Source organism: Tamandua tetradactyla, chromosome 22, assembly GCF_023851605.1.
Source record: "Tamandua tetradactyla isolate mTamTet1 chromosome 22, mTamTet1.pri, whole genome shotgun sequence".
In the NCBI taxonomy this organism is placed as follows: Eukaryota; Metazoa; Chordata; class Mammalia; order Pilosa; family Myrmecophagidae; genus Tamandua; species Tamandua tetradactyla.
Window position 1 is genome coordinate 40,608,182 of NC_135348.1, and position 21,981 is coordinate 40,630,162.

The following is a 21,981-nucleotide window of genomic DNA, read 5'->3' on the forward strand; positions in this document are numbered from 1 at the left end:
AGCTGACAGGGGTGTCCAGAAGCCGAAGACCGTGACAGGTGCCAGCCACGTGCATTCCCAGCTGACATTGTTCCGGAGAGCATCAACCATTCTTGAAGGAAGGTAACCTCTTATTGCTACCTTAATTTGGACACTTTCACTTCCTTAGAACTGTAAACTTGTAACTTATTAAATTCCCTTTATCAAAGCCTTTCCGTTCCTGATATACTACATTTCAGCAGCTTTCAAACTAATGCACTCATCAAATCCTCTCCTCTGATTTGGCATCAATGAATGATTTTTGCTAAACCCATCCTTACTGTGGTAGTTACAAAATGGTAACTTCTAACACCCCTACATTTATTAGTCAACAGTTTGCTAAAAAGAAGAGCCTTATCTTCTGCCCTATTTATTTATCTGTATAATATCAGCATAGACATATTATGCATTATGATCTTAATTTATTTGGATGCCTAAATTGTCCCAAATTTGGCTAGTGGGCATCCCCAGAAAGCTAGTTCCTGTATCCGTCTGACAGGACCCATTGTTTTTTGGAGCAGTTCATTCTTTACAAGATGTTTTGGGGTCTTCTTGGGCTTCCCGTTCCTTAGCACTGCAAAACATTTCTCCAAAGCATCCTGACTCCTTTTAGTGGAAAAATGGTATTTAGAAACTAAGATCCAGAAGCTAGGTGTACTCACTGCTGCAGAGGTGTCATTGCATTTCTGCTTTTTTCAGCAGTTAATATATACATATATATATTCATTAAAGTGGATATCACCAGTTCTAATCTAACCACATAGGAGTGTTTCTGCTATCTTTAATTTTTACTTTATTTGTTATATAATTTCAAAAATTAAATTGCTTTATAACATAAACAAACATACAAAAATCTTCATTTCCACTTCCTAGGTAGACTGTTCGATTCATTTACACCTTATTTTGATATATTCCTCCCTATTTCTAAATACATGTTTTTCTATTTCTTGATTTTTTTCCATTTTAGATTTAGATTTGTTTACCTTCTCTTGTTGAAGATGAGGAATTATTTTAGTTGTTTTTATCTCCATGCCTCTCTGTCCTCACTCTTGATCCTATCCTCCAAATGTAGTTATCTTATAAATTTGGGTTACCTTAGTATTCTTTACCTCAGCTGATAAGCTGCAGGTTTCTATCTCAGTTTTACCCACCAACCGGGCACCATCAGGAACTGCCTTTGGTCAAAGAGCCATACAAAAGGAAAACTTACCCAGTAAGCACACTTTTTAAATTAGTTGAATATTGGATCTCTCTGTGCTGTTCTTTTTGTATTTTTTAGTATGTCTGAAACATTTTATAATTTAAAAATCGATGCTTTACATGAATATTTCAAAAATTACAGGCTTTAGAAGGTAGTAATCTCCACCTCTGTGCATAATCCCTTTACATGGTCAATAGACCATCTTATTAGAGTAGTAGTACCTTTTGACTCAGGCTGACTCCGAGGAAAACTAACTGTCCCAGATGATGATACCACATGAGATGAGATGTTCTTAACAAATACTTTTTTATTCACTATTTCAAATCCTTCTGGGATTTATCGAGGCATCACTCTGGACAAACCTACAAAATCTCATGCCCTGCTTAAGGTTCCTTGTACTTATGATGTTCAGTTAAGCGGTCCACATAAGTTATATTAGGAAATGCACTAGTCAAAATATAAATTTTGTACCAAATAAATAATTTTTTGCTTTAGTCTCACACGTAAGTTAAAGTTTTAAAGTATTAATTACCATCTTTTTTCAACACCTTGCATTATTGACATTCCTTTGTGCTTCCTCATGCAAAACATTTTTAAATTTGTACATTTAGTCACTATCATTATATACTCTAGGCATTCCTAGATTATATGATCTCAGTCTTTATTGTGTATCTTTCCTTCTGATTTCTTTTGTGCCCCCAGGCCTCTATCATTCTCACATTCAGCTTCATTCAGTGTTCTAACATTATTGTATTACATTTAGGTAGTATTGTGCCATCCATTTCTGAATTTTTACAATCAGTGGTCAGGGCTTTTTTAATGGACTATTTTTTCAATTTGCAGAAAAATTGTACAGAAAATAGTGAGTTCCCATTTACGCCACTTTCCCTGCAGTTGTTCCTATTATTAACATCTTACATTAGTGGGGTGTATTTGTTACAATTAATAAATCAGTATTGTTACATCACTGTTATAGTACATAGTTTACATTACAGTTCAGTCTTTGTGTTGCACAGTCCTGAGTTTTGACAAATACATAACATCATGTATCCACTAATAGAATATAATCCAGAATAGTTTGATTGCCTTAAAAATGTCCTGTGCTTTATTTTACCACAATTAAATAAAAATAAAACGTCTTTGTGCATGTGGTTAAAAAAAAAAAGTCCTGTGCTCCACCCAGGTATCCTTTTTTTCTACACTATGCATTCTTACTTCACCCTATTCCTGAACTCCTAGAAACCACTATCTTGTAGTTTTGCTGTTTTAAAACTGTCACACAGTTAGTTTGTAGTTGTTTCAGACTGGCATCTTTCATGCCAGTATGCATTTAAGGTCCCCTATATCTTTTTGTAGCTTAATAACTGTGCCAGTTTGAATCTGTTGTGTTACCCCAGAAAAGACGAGTTCTTTAATCCTACTTCAGTATTGCTTGGTGGAATCTTTTTTATTGTTTCCATGGAGGTGGAACCCACCTAATTGTGGGTGGTAACTTTTGATTAGATGGTTTCCATGGAGATGTGTCTCCACCCATTCAAGGTGGGGTTGCTTACTGGAGTACTTTAAAAGGGTACCGTTTTGGAAAAAGCTTTGGAACCTACAGATCACACACAGCCAGAGATCTCTGGAGATGCATAAAGAAAATGCCCTTGGGGAAGTGGTTGAATAAGCCTAAAGAGTTGCCTCGTACCTTTCCAGCTAAGAGAGAAACCCTAAAATCACTGGCTGTCTTAAGCCTAGGTATCTCTCCCTGGGTGCCTTAGTTTAGATATTTTTTAAAACTTTTTATATTGTATAGTATAACATATATTCAAAACAAAGAAATCAAAAAGCAATAGTTTTCAAAGCCCTCTTCAAAAAGTGGTTACAGGATAGATCCCAGAGTTTGTCATGGGCTACCATGCAATCTTCTCATATTTTTCCTTCTAGCTGCTCCAGAATATAGGAGGCTAGTGGGCTTAAATACTTTTTTATCATCACTATTGACTTTTTTTCCCTTCTTTTCTTTTTTTGCGAACAATAACATATATACTAAAAAGCTATAAATTTCCAAACACAGTACCACAATTAGTTGTAGAACATATTTCAGACTTTGACATGGGTTCCAGTTTCACAATTTGAGGTTTTTACTTCTAGCTGCTCTAAAATACTGGAGACTAAAAGAGATATCAATTTAATGATTCAGCATTCATATTCATTTGTTAAGTCTTATCTTCTGTGTATAATTCCACCATTACCTTTGATCTTTCCATACCTCTCTTTGGGGTTGTTTGGGCTATGGCAGTTCTAAATTTTTTATATTGGAAGGGTCTGTCACTAATATGGGTTAGAGAGATGGAACTATCTGATATTCTGGAGAGACTGGGCTAGATTTTAGGACTTATCTGGACCAAGGACCCATCTGGAGGCTGTAGGTTTCTGGCAAGTTACTCTAGCGCCTAGAGCCCTTGTGGAATCTTATATATTGCCCTAGGTGTTCTTTAGGATTGGCTGGAATGGTCCTGTTTGGGGGTTGACAGGTTATGACAGGTAGCAAGGTCTACCTGTAGCTTGTGTAAGAGCAACATCCAGAGTAGCCTGTTAACTCTATTTGAACTCTCTGCCACTGATACTTTATTAATTACACTTCTTTTCTCCCTTTTGGTCAGGATGGAATTGTTGATCCCACAGTGACAGGTCTGGATTCCTCCCTGGGAGTCCTCTCCCACGTCACCAGGGAGACTTTCACCCCTGGATGTCATGTCCCCCATAGGGGGGAGAGCAATGATTTCACTTGCAGAGTTGGGCTTAGAGAGACTGAAGCCACATCTGAGCAACAACAGAGGTCCTCCAGAAGTAACTCTTAGACATACCTATAAGTAGGCTAAGCTTCTCTGCTACATATATAAGTGTGACAAGAGCATAAGGCTTAACTTCTATATCAACTCTTTAAGTATAGAACTTGACTCTAAGTTTGCCTTTAGAGATTAGAATTCAACATAAAGAACAAATACAAATGTCAAACATCTGTTCCTAATGTAGAGCAAGGCTATACTACCTAGCAAAACACCATTTATTAATCTTATACAAACTAGAAAAAAAATCCAGGTCCCAGTGTAGGTCATAAACCTACTTAGACTCAAACATGGTAAAACAATTTTTAAAAATTTTCCAGTCTTCCTAAAAGAACGGGACGTTTTTGGCTGACAGAATAATCAACATCATAGATCTAATCTGTCACCACAGAACACAAATTTTGACCTGGTAACAAAAAATTATTCTGGCATTCGGACACATAGCCAAGATTTTAAGACTAGAATTCAAGTGATTTTTTTGGATTCTGTCCATTAATAATTTTCAGAGGAGGAAATCATGGAGAGGCTTCCAGCTAAGTAGAGGCATTCATCAAACATTGGTGAAACGGGTCATTTGCAGACCTTCAGTATTGGTCTTCAACAAATTTAACAGGCCAAGGAGTGAGGTTTTCATTCATGGGACTCTCATCCACTCACTGGTTTTGGGCCAGTTTTCCATAGCCTCCTTTCCAGCATCATAGTCTTGCCGATATTCACCTCGTACCTGGCCACCAGATCACCCTTGACCATACTGCTGGCCCTCCTTAAAATCTGCATCCCAGTCAGTGTGAATGATCCAGTCATTTACAAGTTGCCTTCATATACTGCATGGCATTTTCTGTGGCTGCTCTTTTTTTTTGGCTTTTAATAAAAGGGGATTTATTTAGTTAACATACAGTTCTTCAGAGGAAAGGCAGCTAACTTTTTTTTTATTAATTTTTAAATAAAAAAAATAACAACAAACACAAACATTCTTATCATTCCGTTCTATATATATAATCAGTAATTCACAATATCATCACATGGTTGCATATTCATCATCATGATCATTTCTTAGAGCACTTGCATCAATTCAGAAAAAGAAATAAAAAGAAAACAGAAAAAAAATCATATGTACCATACCCCTTACCCCTCCGTTTCACTGATCACTAGCATTTCAATCTAACTTTATTTTAACATTTGCTCCCCCTATTATTTTATTCCATATGTTTTACTCTTGATAAGGCAGATAAAAGGAGCATCAGACACAAGGTTTTCAGTCACACAGTCACATTGTGAAAGTTATATCATACAATCATCTTCAGGAGACATGGCTACTGGAACACAACTCTACATTTTCTGGCAGTTCCCTCCAGCCTCTCCATAACAGCTTGACTAACAAGATGATATCTATTTAATGTGTAAGAATAACCTCCAGGATAACCTCTAGACTCTGTTTGGAATCTCTTAGTCATTGACACTTTATTTTGTGTCATTTCACTCTTCCCCCCTTGGTCGAGAAGGTTTTCTCAATCCCTTGATGCTGAGTCTCAGCTCATTCTAGGATTTCTGCCCCCTGTTGCCAGGAAGATCCACACCCCTGGGAGTCATGTCCCACGTAGACAGGGGGAGGGTGGTGAGTATGCTTGCTGTGTTGGCTGGAGAGAGAGGCCACATCTGCGCGACAGAAGAGGTTCTCTTTAGGGTGACACTTAGGCCTAATTTTAAATAGGCTTGACCTATCCCCTGTGGGGTTAAGTTTCATATGAACAAACTCCAAGATTGGGGACTCAGCCTATAGCTTTGGTTGTCCCCTTGCTTGTGAAAATAGCAAGAATTCAACTTGGGGAAAGTTGAATTTTCCCCCTTTCTCCCCATTCCACGAAGGGGACTTTGCAAATACTTTTTTATTCACTGTTCAAATCACTCTGGGATTTATCAGGGCATCACTCTGGACAAACCAACAAAATCTCATGCCCTACTCAAGGTTCCATGTACTTATGGTGTTCAATTAAGCTGTCTACATAAGTTATATTAGGAAACACACTAGTCAAAATATAAATTTTGTACCAAATAAACATTTTTTGCTTTAGTCTTACACATAAGTTAAAATTAAAAAAAATTAATTACCATCTATTTTCAACACTCTGCAGTAATGACATTCCTTTTTTCTTCCTCATGCAAAAACATTTTTAAAATTTGTTCTGCAGCTGCTCTTGAATAGTACTCCAAAAAGCAGAATTCACATGCTGGTTTTTTTTTTTATTTTTTTTATTTTATCCCAGCCCATGATTTTATGTCACAACTTTCACTGAAAAGTTCATAGATTTGTTCTTCAGTTGTGTAAAAGGAAAGATTTCCAACAATGTACAGCATTTCTTCAGTATTTTTTCTTGTTCTTCATTGTCATCCTAGAAGTGCTGGTCCTAGTGGTGGCTTAGTGCCGTGTAGGAGTCACTGTGCAGCACCTTCAGGAGTCTGGTAGACATAGTGCAAGGAGTTGAATCCCCTCTTGTTTTTGAAGAACAGTTTGCTGGGTATAGAATTCTTGGTTGGCAGTTCTTCTCTTTCAGAATCTTAAATATATCATACCACTGCCTTCTTGCCTCCATGGTTTCTGCTTAGAAATCCACACATAGTCTTATTGAGTTTCCCTTGTATGTGATGAATTGCTTTTCTCTTGCTGCTTTCAAAATTCTCCATCTTTGACATTTGATAATATGATTAGGAAGTGTCTTGGAGTATGTCTATTTGGATCTGTTCTGTTTGGGGTATGCTATACTTCTTGGATCTGTAACTTTATGTCTTTCATAGGAGATGGGAAATTTTCAGTGATTATTTCCTGCATTAGTCTTTTTCCTCCTTTTCCCTTCTCTTCTCCTTCTGGGACACCTGCAACATGTATATTCATTTGCTGTATGTTGTCATTTAATTCCCTGAGGCCCTGCTCATGTTTTTTACCATTCTTTTCCCTATATTTTCTCTTGTGTGTTGGATTTCTGATGTGCCGTCCTCTGATTAGTCCACTAATCCTGCTTCTGCCTCTTCAAGTCTATTTCATAGATTTCTTTGTTATTTTTATCTCTTCTGTTGTGCCTTTTAGTCCCATAATTTCTGCAATTTGGTTTTTTTCTTCAAACTTTTGAGTTCTTTATATTCACTCAATGTCTTCTTTATAATACCTCCCTCAACTCACTGGTTTTTTGATGAGATTTTGCACATCTGTTTGAACATTCTGAATTAGTTGTTTCGACTCCTATATCTCATTTGAAGTAATGGTTTGTTTCTTTGACTGGACCATACCTTCAATTATTCTAGTATTTTTTTGCTGGTATCTGGGCATTTGATTTCCTTAATTAGCTTATTCTGGAGGTTGTTTTCACTTTTATACCTAGGATTTTCTTCTTTGATGGCTTTGTTCTTATCTGTTCTTTAACAGTCCAACTTACTCTAGATGTCTAACATAGGTTCTGTTTAACTGATCAGAATTTTTCATTTCTTGTTTTTTGTTTCCTGCCCTGCCTATATGGGAATTTTTTATTTTGAGGAGGGGCTCCTCAGATATTGTAGACTCTAGTCATATTTTCCCAGACAAGACAGACCCATGTCTCAGGAGGAAAGAGTAGCCAGCATCAGTTATTCCTGAGGGTGAGACCCAGCAGGTTGTCAGACTTTCCTATGAAGCATCTTTCTGTGCTTTTCCTATCCTGCCCAGTTTGTGGTGTTTATTTGCCTGCAGCTTCCCACCAACTTAAAATGATGTGGTACCTTTAATTTCAGCAGACTCTACCTCCTGGGGGCATGGTTGGGACAGAGGTGAGGCAGTAGGCAGGCTTTGATTGCTTCTGTTTTCCAGTCCCTGGGACCTGAAGTCATTGAAGGAGGGATTCCATTTGAACTGGGTCCTATCCCTTCCTCTCTCTTTTTTTTCAACTTGAAGGCATGCCTCCTGGCCAACACTGGGACAATTTTATTTTTTTTAAATAGAGAAATTTGGATTTATGGAAAAAATCCTGCAGAAAGTTTTTTTTTTTTTACATTTTTAACTAAAACACAACACCTATACAAAGCAAAGAAAGAAAAAAGCAATCATTTTCAAAATGCAGTTCAACAAGCAGCTATAGAACAGATCCCAGAGTTTGTCGTGGGCTTACTGTTCCATCAGCTCTGATTTTTCCTTTTTTAGCTGCTCCAAAACACTGGAGGCCAGAAGGAATATTAATATAGTGATTCAGCAGCCATACTCATTTGTTAAATCCTTTCTTCTCTGTTATACCTCCTCCCTCTCCTTTAATCCCTCCCCCACTCTATAGGGATCCTTGGGGAATACCCACCCCAATTTTTTTCATGCTGAGAAGGGGTGTCCATACTGAAGGATGCGGGTTGCAATCAACTGTTAATCCTGGAGAGGCTGGTCCCTCTGGATTTCACAATTTATCTGACCTAGAATTCCTGTGTCCCAGAAAAGCAAACCTAGTGCAAGAAACCTTTGGAGAATCTCAGTTTGAGCCCCAGGCACTCTTAAGAGACAGGCAGGAGTAAAGTTGATGGGGTTTAGTAACCTGTGACCAATACTACTATCTGCCTGTTAACTACTGGCCATAGCATGCATTTTTAGTTCTCCCCAATATCCCTCTACCATTGGCTCCTTGTCCACTATTGAGCAATTGAAATACTTCATGTGAGAACTTATTTATAATTATAAATTCAGTCATTGGGATATATGGCACCATACATCCCCTTTCAGTCATATTCACCTTCAATATGGCAGTTACTTATAAACCCATTACTTCTAAACCCATTAATTATCATCACTTCTGTCCATTCCTTTGCATTTAAATTCAACCTCTTTAGGTAGCCTTACCTCCATCTCTAGCTTCTATGTATCTCTAGGTCTGCTATATGCTACAGTATGGCCTCTGAGATTACCTTTACCAGAGTCATAATAACAAAATCATACATTATCTGTCCATTTGTGTCTGACTTATTTCACTCAGTATTATGTCCTCAAAGTTCATCCATGTGGTCATGTTTCAGAACATCATTTCCTCTTAACTGATGCATAATATTCTATCATACATATATACTATATTTTGTTTATCCACTCATCCATTGATGAGCACTTGGATTGTTTCCTTCTCTTGGCAATTGTGAATAGTACTACTATGAACATCAATGTGCAAATGTTTGTTCATGTCACTGCCCTCAGGTCTTCTGTGTATATACCAGGTATTGATATTGCTGGGTCATAGGGCAACTCAACATTTAGTTTTCTGAGGAATTGCCAAACTGTCTTCCATAGTGGCTGCACCATTACACATTCCCACCAGCAGTAAATAAATATACCAATTTCTCCACATCCTCTCCAACACTTGTAGTTTCCTGTTTATTTAATAGCAGCCATTCTTATAGGTGTGAGTTGATATCTCACTGTCATCTTAATTTGCATCTCCCTTATAGCTAATAAAGATGAACAACTCTTCATATGCTTTTTAGCCATCTGGAGACTAGTTTTAATAAGTCATGTTGACAACTGAAAAGGGCAAGTGGTCTGAGGGTGCCATAGGGTCAAGAAAAGTTTTTTGAAGGTGGTAGTGCATTTTTGCTGATGTCCTCCTTAGAAACTGGTTGTCAAAGGGCTGGTAAAGTGTTTTAGACTAGTTAGCCTCCCCATACTTGCCTCTGTTTGTTCTTTTTATACCTCACCATTGTCTTTCTAAGTAAGCCTTCATGATGTATCCTGGGGAACAATTCCATAGTAAGAGTTTTTGTGCCTCTGTTAAATGTGGGAGACAAAAGCTTTATGAGCAATCACTTAGATAAAGTGTAGCAGCTTGACTGAACTAATTAGATACAGACAAGGGAAGCAGCCAAGATAGAGTACTTCCTTAAGGTCAGGTTTCACTTCTTTCTTCTACAAATATACAGGAGACTGGAGAATTTAACTATCATGTGCAGTACCAGACATTCTAAGACACAAATTCTCAAAATCAGAGGCTTTAGAAAACAAACCCAAATTATCAAGTATTCATCAAATACTTTCCAAGGCTTAATGTGTCATGATGGGAAACACTTCCTCATGCAAGCAAAGATTTCTGGCTTCCTTTGCAACTAAAATAATAATATCCTCCTAAGTAACCAAAATGTGTTTTCCAGAGGTATGCCAGCAGAAGAGACCACTTAAAAAAAGTCAAGGTGAAGGCATCATTCCTTTGTGACAGGCAATTGGGAGAAGATTACCGCAGGTTATGTGCAGTAGACGAGCGGTGACACAAAGAGCCATGCAAGTCTTCCCAGATATTCAGGTTGCAGTCATATCCTATTCTGTTTATCAAGCAATCTTTGTAACCTATGAAAGTTTTCTGAATAGTTCTATCCAGTTGATGACAATTATCTCGACAGGTAAATTACCTACTATAATTTAATAAATCAGAATTCTGGTTTATCAGTCCCTCTTGGCTATATGACAGTCAATCCCTAAAAGATTATCTGCTCTGTATTAGATGGCGTGTTTGACAATTCAGTGAAAGGAAGTTTGTAAAATCTAACAATGGACTGACAAAGAGATATCTGATTGCATCAGTATCACAATTAATTATAGACAGCTCCTAGGTTTTATTTTATTTTATTTGGTTTTTGTTTGTTGTGTGACTAGGTTTTAAAGAGATTGTCTCATAGGGAGAGAGTTTAGTAGAAATTTTAAACATCTAAAAGTTCTAAAATATCTTTAAAAAAATTTAAGATCTGAATAAAAATTTTTCCTTTATTCTTGCAATTACTGCAAACTTATCAGTAAAGATGTAAGTATCAGTATAATTGTTCCTTAAGCTTGAATGCATAAGGGAGCAGTGAAATAGATATTAAACTTCTTTTGACTTGATCTGCTTAAAAGTCATTCCATCTGTCTTCGGTCTAGCTCAGGTCTCCTGATAGATTTCTAGAATAGGATTGAGCCACTAGGGTCCATCCCCAACTATTGGAGTAATTGTAAGGATACTGTAAGCTTTTATTCTGGGCTGCTTGGCTGGTACTTGGCTTTACATTCCAAGAATATCTTCTCTGTCATTAGTCCTCCCCAGGGGGACCAGGACCTCTCTGGTAAAAATTCTGATTCTGTGAAAATTTCCTGACTAACTGTTGCAAATCTCTGGTGTTGAAGTGGAAATGCCAGGAAGGTGCTGGGTAACCTTGGGTCTGATACAGGTTATACTGCGGTCCTTGGTTAAAAGACTTATAGACTGGTTCCAGGATTTGTTGTGATTCTTCAGAACTACTTTCCTGGATACACCAGAACCCGCATACTTTGACAGGACTGTTCTGAAGGTCTTCAGTGTAGTTCTGTCTTTCTGAGCAATGGTCCAGCATCTGTTGAATAATTCAGTTGCATCATCTGGCCTCATACCTTCTACATCAATCAAATATCTGCTGGGCCATTGCTTAGAAATGTTTAAACAGCCTGTTCTGTTTAAACCATGGGGAGAGTGGACCCCAGTAAGTTTGTCATTATCTTTATTTCCTTTCAAAAACCCATTAACAGCACATTTGAATTTTAAAATAGTGTCATTATCAGGCACCTTATGCCCAACTATAAAAAGTTTTAAGTACAAAATTGTTTTTGGTAAATCCTCTGGTTCATAACAGCATTATGTATAAGTTAAATCAACAATCAGTCAGAGTTCTCCATCTTGTTGTCATTTTTTTTTTTTTAACATGGGCAGGCACCGGGAAACGAACCCAGGTCCTCGGGCATGGTAGGCAAGCATTCTTACCTGCTGAGCCACCATGGCCCTTGTTGTCATATTTGTTAAAAAAATCCAATGGGGAAAAATATTCTTCTGGGGCAACATTCCCTTCAAAACTCTTTCTTTTTCTTTTCCTTTTTTTTTTTAAAATACGAAAAAACACCAAACGCAAACATTCTTAACTTTTGATCATTCCATTCTCTATATATAATCAGTAATTCACAAATCATCACATAGTTGCATATTCATCATCATGATCATTTCTTGGAACATTTGCATCTATTCAGAAAAAGAAATAAAAAGAAAACAAAAAAAATCATACATACCATACCCCTTACCCCTCCCTTTCACTGATCAATAGCATTTCAAACTAAATTTGTTTTTTTTTTAATTTTTTATTAATTAAAAAAAATTGCAAGAAACAAACATTCCCAACACATACACTCAGCAACTCACAATATCATCACATAGTTGCATATTCATCATCATGATCATTTCCCAGAACATTAGCATCAATTCAGAAAAAGAAATAAAAAGACAACAGAAAAATATAACAAACAGAAAAAAAAAAAAAGTTTACCGGCCCCCTTTCATTGATCACTAGCATTTGAAACTAAATCTATTTTAACATTTGTTCCCCCTATTATTTATTTTTATTCCATATGTTCCTCTCATCTGTTGACAAGGTAGATAAAAGGAGCATCAGACACAAGGTTTTCACAATCACACAGTCACATTGTGAAAGCTATATCATTATACAATCATCATCAAGAAACATGGCTACTGGAACACAGCTCTACATTTTGAGGCAGTTCCCTCCAGCCTCTCCATTACATCTTGGATAACAAGGTGATATCTACTTAATGCATAAGAATAACCTCCAGGATAACCTCTCGACTCTGTTTGGAATCTCCCAACCATTGACACTTGGTCTCATTTCACTCTTCCCCCTTTTGGTCGAGAAGGTTTTCTCAATCCCTTGATGCTGGGTCTCAGCTCATTCTAGAGTTTTTCTCAATCCCTTGATGCTGAATCTCAGTTCATTCTGGGATTTCTGTCCCACGCTGCCAGGAAGAGCCACACCCCTGGGAGTCATGTCCCACGTAGACAGGGGGAGGGTGGTGAGTCTGCTTGCTGTCTTGGCTGGAGAGAGGCCACATCTGAGCAACAAAAGAGGTTCTCTTGGGGGTGACCCTTAGGCTTAATTTTAAGTAGGCTTGACCTATCCCCTGTGGGGTTAAGTTTCATATGAACAAACCCCAAGACTGGGGGCTCAGCCTATAGCTTTGGTTGTCCCCACTGCTTGTGAGAATATCAAGAATTCAACTTGGGGAAGTTGAGTTTTCCCCCGTTCTCACCATTCCATGAAGGGGACTTTGCAAATACTTTTCCACTCACTGATCAAATCACTCTGGGATTCATCAGGGCATCACCTGGACAAACCAACAAAATCTCATGTCCTATACGAAGTTCCATGTACTTAAGGTGTTCAATCGACTATCTACATAAGTTATATTAGGAGATGCACTAGTCAAAATATAGATTTGTACCAAATAAACATTTTTTGCTTTAGTCTCACATTAGTTGAAATTTTAAAATATTAAGTACCATCTATTTTCAGCACACTGCAGTAATGACATTCTTTTGTTCTTCATGCAAAAGCATTTTTTTAATTTTTACATTTAGTCACTATCATTATACACTCTAGGCATTCTTAGATTACACCATCTCAATCTTTATCATCTATCTTTCTTTGTGATTTCATTTATGTCCCAGCCCTCCTCCCTCTATCATTCTCATATGCAGCTTTGTTCAGTGTTTTAACATAATTGTATTACAGTTAGGTAATATTGTGCTGTCCATTTCTGAGTTTTTATATTCAGTCCTGTGGCACAATCTGTATCCCTTCAGCTCCAATTACCCAATATCTTACCCCATTTCTATCTCCTGATGGTCTCTGTTACCAAGGAAATATTCACTAATGTCAGTTCATATCAGTGAGACCATACAGTATTTTTCCTTTTGTTTCTGGCTAATCACACTCAGTATAATGTCCTTAAGGTCCATTCATGTTGTTACATACTTCATAACTTTATTCTGTCTTACAGCTGCATAATATTCCATCTTATGTAAATGTCACAGTTTGTTTAGCCAACTGTCTGTTGATGGACATTTTGGCTGTTTCCATCTCTTGGTAATTATTAATAATGCTGCTCTAAACATTGGTGTGTAAATGTCCATTTGTGTCCTTGGCCTCGTGTCCTTTGAGTAGAGACAGCATATAGATGGGTCCTGTTTTTTAATCCATTTTGCCAGACTATGTCTTTTGATTGGAGAGTTTAATCCATTAACATTCAGTGTTATTACTGCATGGGTAGTACTTTCTTCTACTATTTTGCCTTCTGGATTTTATGTGTCATATCTAATTTTCCTTCTTTTTACCTTTACTCATAGTCTTCCTTTCTACACGCTTCTCCACACCTCTCTCGTTTGTCTTCGTATCTGTCTCTAGTGTTCCCTTTAGTATTTCTTGCAGAGCTAGTCTCTTGGTCACAAATTCTCTCAGTGATTTTTTTGTCTGAAAATGTTTTAATTTCTCCCTCATTTTTGAAGGACAATTTTGCTGGATATAGAAGTCTTGGTTGGCAGTTTTTCTCTTTTAATGATTTAAATATATCATCCCACTGTCTTCTTGTCTCCATGGTTTCTGCTAAGAGATCTGCGCATAGACTTATTGGGCTTCCCTTGTATGTGGTGGATTTCTTTTCTCTTGCTGCTTTCAAGATCCTCTCTATCTCTTTGACCTCTGACATTCTGATTATTAAGTGTCTTGGAGTATGTCTATTTGGATCTGTTCTCTTTGGGATACGCTGCACTTCTTGGATCTGTAATTTTAAGTCATAAGAGTTGGGTAATTTTCAGTGATAATTTCCTCCATTAGTTTTTCTCCTCCTTTTCCCTTCTCTTCTCCTTCTGGGACACCCACAACACATATATTCATGTGCTTCATATTGTCGTTCAATTCCCTGAGTCCCTGCTCATATTTTTCCATTTTTTTCCCTATAGTTTCTGTTTCTTGTGGAGTTCAGATGTTCTGTCCTCCAGTTCAGAAATCCTACGTTCTGTCTCTCGAAATCTACCATTGTAGGTTTCCATTGTTTTTTTCATCTCTTCTACTGTGTCTTTCATTCCCATAAGTTTTGTGATTTGTTTTTTCAGACTTTCAGTTTCTTCTTTTTGTTCTTTCTTGCCTTCTTTATATCCTCCCTCAGTTCATCGTTTTGGTTTTTGATGAGGTTTTCCATGTCTGTTTGTACATTCTGAATTAATTGTTTCAGCTCCTGTATGTCATTTGAATTGTTGGTTTGTTCCTTTGACTGGGCCTATATCTTCAGTTTTCCTAGTGTGAGTTGTTATTTTTTGCTGGCGTCTAGGCATTTAATTACCTTAATTAGTTTATTCTGGAGATTGCTTTCACTTCTTTTATCTAGGGTTTTCTTGCTGGATGAATTTGTTGTCTATCTGTTCTTTGACATTCCGTTCAGCTTTATCTGGACCTTTAGCTTAAGTTTTGTTTAACAGAGGAGAATTTTTCAGTTCTTGTTTTCTTGTTTCTTGCCCTGCTTGGGTGGTACCTTTCCCCCACACACACTTAGGAGGGTCTACTTAGATATTAAAGACCCCAGCCAGATTTTCCTAGACCAAACTGCCCTCCTATCAGGAGGAAAGTCACCTGCGTCGGTTTTCCCTGAGGGTGAGACCCAGCAGGTTGAAAGACTTTCCTGTGAAGTCTCTGGACTCTGTTTTTCTTATCCTACCCAGTATGTGGTACAGGTCCCACCAGCATAAGATGATGCGGTACCTTTAACTTTGGCAGACTCTCCCTGCTGTGGGCGTGGTGGAGACAGAGGAGAGGTTGTAGGCTGGTTTTAATGGCTTCAAATTCCCAAGCCCTGGTGTCTGAATTCCTTGATGGAGGGATTCCACCTGGGTGGGGCTTCACCCCTCCCCTGGGGAAGGCACAAGCTTCAGATTAGCCCCCAAAAGAGCTCACTTCTGCCTATGCCTGGGGCAGTTGCAGCCTGAAAAGTCCTGCCGCTGTATCCAGAGGCAGTCAAGCCTTTGTAGATACACAGCCACAAAAACCTCTGTTTCCTTCTTTTTTTTTATCTCCTTTTCCTGTCAGTCCTGCCCCCTTGGCGCTGGGGCAAAAATGAACAACCTCTGCTTTGATCAGGTTCACCTAAGCTGGGGGCCTATTTTTAGTAGTCAGAATTTGTTAATTAGTTCCACAATTGGCGTTTGATTGTGCCCAGTCCCTGCTGCTGGTAAAGTCCTTTCCTTTCCCCTCTGGGAAGTGGCCTGTGGGGGAGTGGTGCTGCCCGCCACAGCTTTGGGAACTCACAGTTCTGGGGGGTGCTCGCAGCCAGTCCAGCTGGTCCAGACTTGGGTACACTGTATGTCTGGTTACTATCGTGTCTCCGGGAGCTGTTCTGTACTGTTTCTGGTTATTTAGTAGTTGTTCTGGAGGACGAACTAAAATGTGCACGTTGTTAAGCCACCATCTTGACCCCTCAAACTTAATTTAACATTTGTTCCCCCTATTATATATTTTTATTCCATATGTTTTACTTGTCTCTTGATAAGGTAGATAAAAGGAGCATCAGATACAAGGTTTTCACAGTCACATAGTCACAATGTGAAAGCTATATCATTATACAATCATCTTCTAGAAACATAGCTACTGGAACACAGCTCTATATTTTCAGGCAGTTCCCTCCAGCCTCTCCATTACATCTTGACCAATAAGGTAAAATCTATTTAATGCATAAGAATAACCTCCAGGATAACCTCTAGACTCTGTTTGGAATCTCTTAGCCATTGACACTTTATTTTGTGTCATTTCACTCTTCCCCCTTTTGGTCGAGAAGGTTTTCTCAATCCCTTGATGCTGACTTTCAGCTCATTCTAGGATTTCTGTCCCCTGTTGCCAGGAAGGTCCACACCCCTGGGAGTCATGTCCCACGTAGACAGGGGAAGGTGGTGAAAAACTCTTTTTCAGAGGAACTTTGAAAGCAATGAAATGAATCCCAGGCATCTGTTGTCCAACTGGGAGATAGTTTTCCCACCTCTCAGGAGTGTTCTTTCTGCCTTCCCCACTGGGTGAAAAGCCTGCAGAAGAGACGCATCCCTGGCCATAGCGGTGGGGGCTTGGTGCCAGCGGCTCAGGTGGGCTCCAAGCTGTCTTCCACCCAATGCCAACAGAGAGAAGGTGGCCATCTTCCTTTCTGAGAGACAAAAGAAAGAGTTCTTACCTATCCCCTGTACATGCTTAGTTTTCTCTATTATTAACACTTTCATTATGTGGTACTTTTGTTACAATTGATGAAAACAATATTACTATAATTATGTGGTTAATGATAGTCTATAGTTTATATTAGGGTTTGCTGTGTTAGTACAGTTCTATGTTTGCTTTTTAAAAATTTTTATTCTGGGCGGGCCACGGTGGGTTAGCAGGTAAGAATGCTTGCCTACCAAGCCCGAGGACCCAGGTTCGATTCCCGGTGCCTGCCCGTGTAAAAAAAATAATAAATAAATAAATAAATAAAAATTTTTATTCTGGTTTAACATATATAGGATCTAAACTGTCTCCTTTAAATCACATTTAGATATACAATTTTGATGGTGTTAATTACATTCATGATGGTGTACTACCATTACCACCATCTATTATCAAATTTTCACCATCACCCCAGTCTGAAACCCCAAAGCATTGAATGTGAGTATGATGGAAAGAGGAAGGTTAGGGGCATGTATGATCCCAGAAGGAAAGATAGAAGATAAAGATTTTGATTGTATAACTTTGCAAAATCTGCATGGTCAATGAGGTGATTAAATGTACAAATATAAAAACGTTTTTGCATGAGGGAGTACAAATAACGCCATAGTGCAAGGTGTTGAAAATGGGATGGTATACAGGAAAACGTACAATCAATGCCAGCTAGGGTCTATGGTCAACAGCAACATTGTAATACGCCTTCACTGAATGTAACAAAGGCATTAGGCCAAAACTAAATGTCAACAAGTGGTGGTGGTGGTGGAGGTGGGGGTGGTGGGGTATGAAAGTCTTTGCCGAAGAAAAGGAAATGTCTTCATGTAGATTATGATAGTGAAGGCATGGCCATTTAGTTAGGTTGGAGTGTATGATGTGTGAATTAAAGTGCTTAAAAATGAACAGAGAGAAACAAGTGCTAGAGAACATATGGAGAAAGAGATGGTCCTGAACTCTGCTGTTACAGAAGGTGAGAGGTGCAGCTCCTCCAGAGGGCATTGTGGTGGCTCCACAGGAGGCTGGGGTGGGCTTGCCATGGGATCTTTTTGTTGTTTTTTTTTTTTTTAACTGTTTTTATTGTTAAATATAACATATATACAAAGAACAGAAAGAAAAAGCAATGATTTTCTAAGTACACTTCAAGTCATTACAGAACAGATTTCAGAGTTTGTTATAAGTTATCGTTCCCCTATTTCAGATTTTTCCTTCTAGATGCTCCAAACACTGGAGGCTAGAAGGAATTTTTTTCTTTTTTGGTGAAAAATAACATACACAAAACAGTAATAAATTTAAGTGGTAGAATGCTCGCCTTTCATGCAGGAGACTTGGGTTCGATTCCCAGACCATGCACCGCCCCCTCTAAAAAAAAGTAATAAATTTCAAAGTACATTGTAACAATTAGTTGTAAGACAGATTTCAGAGTTTGATATGGGTTACGTTCCACAATTTTAGGCTTTTACTTCTAGCTGCTCTAAGACACTGGAGACTAAAAGAAATATCAATATAATGATTCAGCAATCATATTTGTTTGTTAAATCTGACTGTTCTAGTTTGCTAGCTGCTAGGATGCAATATACCAGAACTGGAAAGACTTTTAAAAAGGGGAATTTTTAATAAGTTACAAGTTAACAGTTCTAAGGCCATGAAAATAGCCCAGTTAAAGCAAGTCTATAGAAACATCCAATCTAAGGCATTCAGGGAAAGATACCTTGGTTCAAGAAGGCTGATGAAGTTCAGGGTTTCTCTCTCAACTAGAAAGGCACATGGCAAACATGGCATCAACACAGCATCGATTGCTAGCTTCCTTGCCAGGCGATGTTTCATGAAGCTCCCCGGGAGGTGTTTTCCTTCTTCACCTCCAAAAGTTGTTGGTTGGTGTACTCTCTGCTTTCTAGTTCTGTGGCATTCTGAAGCATTCTCCAAATACTTCTTTTATAGGATTCCAGTAAACTAATCAAGACCCACTTAGAATGGGTGGAGACATGTCTCCATCTAATCAAGTTTAATACCCACAATTGATTCACATCTCTGTGGAGATAATCTAATCAAGTCTCCAACCTATAGTACTGAATGGGGATTAGAAGAAACCATTGCTTCCACAAGATTGATTAGGATTAAAACATGGCTTTTCTAGAGTACATAAATCCTTTCAAACCAGTACATTGACCTTCTTTGTATAACTCCACCATCACATTTGATCTGTCCCACTCTTTAGGGATATTTGGACTATGCCCATTCTAACTTTTTCATGTTGGAAAGGGCTGTTGATAATATAGGGTAGGAAGATGGAACTATCTGATGTTCTGGAGAGGCTGGGCCCTCTGCATTTCAGGACTTATCTGGTCCAGCGACCCATCTGGAGGTTGGAAGTTTCTGCCCCTTCTGGGAAAGATACTTTAGGAAAATAACCCCTTTCACATAATTAGTTAATTTCTCTCTCAGACATGCTTTAGTTCACCCTTGCCTGGGGCAGTGCTGGAGCCTGAGAGTGCTTGCAGTTTTATCTAATGAGGTGTTTAAGAAGAGAAAAGAAAAAGCAAAAAAGCATCTTCAGAGCCAGACCCCATTCCTCAGGTTTGCCAGTCAAGAACATGAGTTGATATGTGGCTCTATGTGCCCCCTTATCTTCGGGTCCTCCCCTTTTCCAGTATTTTGTGCTGTCCCACTCAGACAACTCGTTTTTGTGTTTTTATTTTATTTTTTTCCCCCATCATCCCAGTCCCCTCTCTGCCAGGGCAAAAACTCCTAGTTCCTTTAGTGCTTATTTCAGGTTTATCTGTGTGGAGCCCTGTTTTCAGTAGTCAGAATTTGTTAATTCTGTAATTGGAGCTTGGTTGTGCTAACCCTTGCTACTACAGAAGTCTGTTTCTTTTCCCCTCAGGGAAGCAGCCTGCTATGCCCATGGGGGAGGGTGCTGGCTTCTGTGGCTTGGGGCGTGTACTGTTCTGTGTGGGGCCACAGCCATTCCACCTGGTCCAGACTGTGTACGCTGTGTGTCCGGTCACTGATGTTCCCCCAGCAGTTGTCTTGTACTGTTCCTGGCTATTTATTAGCTGCTTTGGAGGATGAACTAAATTCCACACCTCACTATGTCGCCATCTTGCCCTGCCTCTCTTGGATTGTTTTTAAATCCACTTTGCAAAGTTTGTTTTTTATTTGCTGTATTTAGACTATATTTTATTTGATTACGTTAGGCCTTTAGTTGCCAACATTGTTTGTTGTCTCTTCTGTTCTTCACTTCTTTTCTTTTCCCTGCCTTCCTGTTGATTACTTGAACAGTTTTTAAGAACTGTAGTTTATAGCTTTTCTTTATTCTGTTTTTCTGTGTATCTTTTCATAAACTTATAGATATTGCTCTAGGCATTACATTACATATACCTAATGTCCATTTACTGGTGTCACTTTACTAGTCATTTCATATAGAAACTATTACCCTTAACATCCTATTTTCCTCTATTTATTATCACCTTAAACATTTTCTCTTCATAGTTTTATGTATACCCCACAGTTCGCTTTTCTAGTTCTCAGGGTTATCCTTCAGCCACCTTCATCCATTGGGCATCAGGTATAATGTCCTATGTGAAAAGTTCATCAACACTCAGTTTCAGACAATTTTCATTGCTCCCAAGAAAAAAATAACCAATAAACATATCCTCACCATATAGAAAATCCAAACCTCCCCTTAACTCTTGTCCCTCCTCCCAGCACCTCTTATTTACTCTTAGTATTGCTGCGGTACTGTAGCTGTCTTCCTGTTAAACAGAGCCCATAGTATGCAATAGTAGTTTCCCTCATATCCTGATATTATAAACTCTGACAGAATCATACCTTTGAAGTAATTCATGCAAGAACTTATATTTGTAGTGTTAACTGGTTGAATACATGTCTCTAACCCCTTTCAATCATGTTCACCATCAATATGGCAATATTACTTATAGACCCACTAATGAACTGCCTTCACTTCTATCCATTCCCTTGCATTTAAGTTCAACCTCATTAGCTAACTGTTCCCTCTCTAGCTTCCATGTATCTTTAGGTCCCCTATATTCTATATTATAAGCCTCTAAGTTTACCTTCACCATGGTTATAGAAGCAGAATCATAAAGTATCTATCCTTTTGTCACTGAACATTTTACTCGGCATTATGTCCTCAAGGTTCTGCATACTTTTAGAATCACATACGAAAGGGTTATAATTTTTCTTTCTACTGTCAATTTAGAAAACTCAAGGACATGGAAAGTCTATTGTATTTACCCTTTTTTTTTTGCTTACTATGTTTTTTTCTGTCTGATAGTCCCAAGTTCCTTTTCACTTTTTGTTAATTTGTTAGAGCATTTATAGGTTTACAGAAAAATACTGTAGAAAGTACAGAGTTCTCATTTACCCCTCGACCCCCCAACATACGTTTTTCCTATTATTAGCATGGTCCATTTTTACAGTTGTTGAACCTATATTAACTAAAGTCCATAGTTTGCCCTAGGGTTCACTCTTTGTGTTTTACAGTATGTTTTTTAAAATTTTGTATGACTTTTTATACCAGAAGTTGTGGGTTTATAGTAGTCATACGTAAAATACAGGATTCTCACACACCTATTTCACCACCAACACCTTGATTGTTGTGGAAGAAGTGATTATAGTACATTTTATAACTGTACTATTAAAGCCTGTTGTTTAACTTAGGGTTCACTGTGCAGTGTAGTTCCATGAACTTTTTAAAAGTTTTGTTCTGCCACCATATACATAATCTAACATTCCCCTCTTAATCATTTTGATACATAATTATTTCAGTGCTATTAATTGTATTTGCACTGTTGTGCTACCCACAGCACCATCCATTATGAAACCATTTCTATAATTCTAAATAGAAATTTTATC

At 38.1% G+C, this 21,981-nt stretch overlaps 2 pseudogenes; both read right to left on the reverse strand.

Moving 5' to 3' along the window:
• Positions 1-4,706: 4,706 nt before the first annotated feature.
• On the reverse strand, positions 4,707-6,968 carry LOC143666119 (nuclear cap-binding protein subunit 2-like; annotated as a pseudogene).
• Positions 6,969-10,944: 3,976 nt separating this feature from the next.
• LOC143666141 (RNA/RNP complex-1-interacting phosphatase-like) lies at positions 10,945-21,249 on the reverse strand (annotated as a pseudogene).
• Between the last annotated feature and the right edge of the window lie 732 nt (positions 21,250-21,981).